Below are 5,284 nucleotides of genomic sequence, written 5' to 3' on the forward strand. Positions count from 1 at the left end.
ATGCAACAGTAATACTCACTGAACACTGTTGAAAATGAACTATACAACTTGGGGGTATGGTAATGGGAGGGGAAGGAAGGTGAGAGAAAACAAGAAAAAGGGTAACATTGTTCAAAAAGTAATGCACTTATTAGTTTACTTATATAACTGTAACCTTTACAATAAAATAAATAAAAAAGAAAGTTGGACACTTTCACATTCTTTCATTTGTATTATATATAATAATAAATATATAAGCACCAATGTCACTACAGATTCTTATTATTTGCCACTTCTTTAGCATATCTAATTTTACTGAGCCATTTCAAATCAAAGAATTCAAACACATACATTGTGGACTCATCATAATTTTAGTAAATAACAGAAGCAACTTACATAATCTGATTGTTATGAAGTTAAAATAACATTTTTCTGAAGACACTAGTTTTCTCTGGTAGAGAGGAAGACCTTTCTTCATAGTGTTTATACACCAATAATTGGGTATTTAAAGAGGTCCTCAAATACATGAGGAAATGACTCCCAAACATCAAAGCTTGGTGAAGATATTGAACATGTTCCCCTTCCACATATAGTTGTGTATTTTAGTTTGTATTTCAGATATTAACTGGATATAGATGGTTGTTCTTATTTAATTGTGATGGGTTTATTTATTTATTTTTTGTTTGTGTGCTGCTTCTGGGGCTTGAACTCAGGGCCTAGCTGCTGCCCCTCAGCTTTTCCACTCAAGACTTGTGTTCTAATTACTTGAACCACACCACATTTCCTGCTTTTTCAGTGGCTAATTGGAGCTTCAAAGTCTTTCCTGCTCACATTGACTTTGAAGTGCAGTCTTCAGATCTCAGACTCCGGAAGTTTGTATTATCATCATGAGTACAAGCTTAATAATGGATCTTAATGAAGAATAATGGAAAAAGGGCTTTAAAAGCTTTTATTAACCTATTTGTTTATGTAAAACTTATATATTGATCCAATAATTACTTATCTATTATACCCTTAGGGCTGTTTAAGTTACTAGACATGTAAAAGTTTATAAGATAATACATTCATGCACTCATTTCATGTAATAAAAACAATATAATGTTATGTAATGAGTTTTAAAAATTATGATGCAAAATGATGAGACAGAAACAAGAGCCATTATTACATAAAAGATAGCTGGGCAACTGAATATTTTTTATTGTAAAGATAATGTACAGTTACACAAGTCAAGTAATGAGTACATTTCTTTTTGAACAGTGTCACCCCCTCCCTCTTGTATGACATTTGTTTGAATGATGCCAAAAATCTTAAATAAACAATACTTGATATTTTAGGTAACATCAGTTCTAGCTCAAATGGCATCTTTCCTTATATTCCTTGATTTACTTGGAGAAAGATCTCCTTTCTTTTTTCATCCTACATTTCATATTATCCATTTGGAAGAAGATCTCCTTCCTTTTTATCCTACATTTCATATTATTCAAAATTATTCATATTCTCAGTATAGTTGCAATGAAATCCAGTTAGTATTTGTTAGCCTGAAATATCTGAGGTACAAATGAGCAATAGTGAAGTAATTATTACCTAAGTTGACTAATTATGTTAAAGTAGTAGCTGAAAAAATGTGTCACTCTCAAGAAATGTGATTACACTAACTAATTACATATGACAATTCTTCAAAGTGATGTCCAAAGATAGTACCTAGGAAATGCTATTTCTATAAAGTGTGCAGGTTGAAATACTTGGACTAAATTCTTTTATTACTATTGTTTTTCTCTCTCTCTATATGTGTGTGTGTATATATATATATATAGTACTATATCTTACCATATATGGATTTTAAGTACTTTATATTTATTATCCTAAACTTCTGAGTCCTGTCCCTCCCTATTTTGGAGAAGTTGCAGTTTTGCAAATTGCTGCTTCATCAATTCTTTACTTGGGATATCAGAAGAATTCTGACATGTGCATATCCAATAAAATTGATTTTGTGCACCTTATTTGGCAACTCATATATGTTGTGATTGGTTAACTGATGTATATTCCATGTATCTGGTTAAACAATAATAATCTCTACTGTATTATTACCATTAAAGAAAAATTATGTCCTACAAGGGTGAAACAAGACAAGATTTAAAAAAGAAAACAAGGTCATGGATACAAAAGGAAAACTACTAGATAAATAGAATGAGAAAAGGTAGTGGAATGAGTAAGAATAAAAAGAGTAACAGAAGAAATGAATATGATCCAATTCTATGCATGTATGACAATGTCATAGTAAGCCTCTTTCTTTGCTCAAGTAAATGTATGTAAACTATGTAAAGATGTTTACAAGAAAGACTTCTGGGATGTCCAATATTCAACTATTTAGAGAAACTACCCTGGGTAAGTCATCCTTCCAATATATAAGAACATAAGAAAGTATGACTAATGTCTTTCTACCACACATCTATGTTCTATATTTTGAGTTATCATTTCTCCTGTAGGAAATGAGGACACATCAAAGATTAGTCACCAATGGAGGAAGCTTTGCATTTTGCAAATGTATTTGTCTGCAAGTAAGTAGAGAATGCCTGTAAACAAATGAAGACCAAAGCTCAGGAATGAGAAGAACTTAGCAGTGGCATTGCAAGATCCGAGGTTGAATGAGCATGGTGAAGACCACAGGACTGAAGGGACGTGAGTGCATCTGTATGTGTGGAAGATGGGAATAATAAACCTATTTTTCTATTTTCCATTTGATTTTTCTAAGACTGAACACAATTATTTTCATTTGCTTTTGTGTATATTTTCAGTAAGTGGGGAAATTAATATATCCACCTTTTGAGAGTGTTTCTAGATTTTCTCATTTTTACCCCCCAATCTTAAAGGGCAAGGGACAGTGCTTGTAGGAAAGTTATATTTGTAATGTTTACAGTTAATGTGATATGCAGAGGGGTTACAGTTATATAAGTAAGGTAGTGATTATATTTCTTGTCTAACTTTGCCCCTTCCCTCATTTTTCTCCTTTTTTCCCTCGCCCCAACCCCCTCCCTAAGTTCTACAGATCATTACCAACATATTGTTTTGTGAGTATCGCTGTTGCATTGGTTCCCCCCTTTGTCCTTTGTCTCACCATTTTTTGCTCCCCTTCCCTTCCCTCGTTCAGATAAACATATATACAATACCCAGGGTACTGAAATCAAATACAGTGACAACAGGGCATAAACCCTGGGGGTGGAGGGGACACAAAAGAAAAAAAAAGAAATCACGTAGTACATTGAGAACAACAACAAAGAAAAACCTCTTCTGCGCCTGTCTTGGAGTTCAATTTCATCGTATACAGTCCTATGTACATAGTTAATGAGCTATTCTGCTCAGCTTCTAGGAATATCCTTGATGTATACTAATTAATAGAAACATGTCGTGATTGTTTTAGATGCATTGTCTTAGTAAAATTGCATAATACTATACAATATTTTAGATATAAATATTTTAGATAAAAGTTATTTCCATCATGAAAGCTTCACTTACTCCAGCATATAATTACATATCTTGAAATATATCTTAATGACAATTTTTTCTTGCAGAAGTGTAGTTTGGACTCAGGGACTTTGTGCTTGTTAAGCAGACAATATTTACTTGGGTGACAGCCCTTTCTCCCTTAGCAATCTTCTAAATAAGTTCTCGCTCTTTCCAGACCAGGCTGAAGTCTGGTATGTTTATGCTACCTGCATAGTTGGGATGACAGTTACACTGTATTATGCTCAGAATAAATTGGGATGTACTTGAACAACAATTTTCCAGATTTCTGCCTCAAAGATGCTTAAGGTTGTGGGTATGAGCCACTGCTCCCAGCCTCCAAAAGAATCTTCAATAATCGTATAACAAAATTATTTACTTCCTATAATAAGGTTTTATGCACCTGATTACAGTAAATTACATTGAATATTTTTCTGTAGTAGACATTCTTAGAACCCCAACACAGACTGTATATATGGTAATGGAATATATTTATGAAATAAATACTTGGATAAATAAGGATATTTGACATTTAATTTTCCCCATTCTACTAATGTGTGTGTGTGTGTGTGTGTGTGTGTGTGTGTGTGAGTCGTGGGGCTTGAACTCTGGGCTTGGGCGCTATCCCTCAGCTCTGCCACTTGAGTGCTCTACCACTTGAGCCACAGCTCCACTTCTGGTTTTCTGGTGGTTAAGTGGAGATTACAGTCTCATAAACTTTCCTGCCCGGGCTGGCTTTGAGCTGCAATCCTCAGATTTCAACCTCCTGAGTTGCTAGGATTACAGGCATGAGCCACCACTATCAGAGCCCAGTACTACTAAAATATTTACCAGAGTATAATGTAACCTTTTGATTAAATTTTATTTATTTAAACACAAATAATAAAATGCTTTTAATATTATATTCAATAAACAAATATAACTATAGGGTGAAAAAACAAGTGGTATATAAACTAAAATGATTTGCCAACAAAATAGTCAAGAATAATCATCTAGTCATTTTTCAATAGCTAACAACTAAATTTTGTAAAAGAGGAATTTTTTAGGTATCCATAATACCAAACAGAAATAAAGGTAATGAAGAGAACGTGGTTATATATTAAAATGCATATATTATTCCTCATGATTTTTTAAAGAATTTGTAAGGAATTTTATTTCAAGTATTATTTGTGCTTTTCATTTATTTTTTCTTTTAAAGACTGACATTTTAAGCTTACTAAAAGCATACTTTCAGCCTTACTTTTCTTTCATTTTATTATTTTTTTTCTGAATTAGATATACCCAGCAATATTACTAGGGTAATGTTTTACAATATGTAGCAAGAAATATACAGATCCTGTAAAAAAATAGAAGCCATGATCTGTTTCATTAATATATAACGTGTTTTAAACCCTTCACTAGCTCTTATTTTTCTTAATCTGTCCTGACAGTCCTGTCAGAATGAAGCTCATTCATGCCAGTACACTGAATAATTCTGGTTGTACAGATGACTTTTATGGGCAATTTCTTAACATCTAAACCCATCAGCTCTCCACCTATTTCTTACAGTCTGCTGAAAGATGAGAAGAAAACACCAGCAAACAATAAAATTAAAAAGTAATGTTGCTTTCATTGGTTTTTTACTATTGAAAGTAAATTATTAGATTAAAGAGGAAAACAAGGTATTGATGTTACTCAATACCCATATCAATTTTCTCTCTCTAGGGTTATGGCCAACACAATGAACTTCTGACTTAGGCTTTTTATCTGAAAGCACATATATTGCTTCTTGATAGTCAACTTTCAGATCTGTTTACAAAATGAA

This window comes from Dipodomys ordii, unplaced genomic scaffold (genome assembly GCF_000151885.1).
Source record: "Dipodomys ordii isolate 6190 unplaced genomic scaffold, Dord_2.0 Scaffold8, whole genome shotgun sequence".
Lineage (NCBI taxonomy): Eukaryota > Metazoa > Chordata > Mammalia > Rodentia > Heteromyidae > Dipodomys > Dipodomys ordii.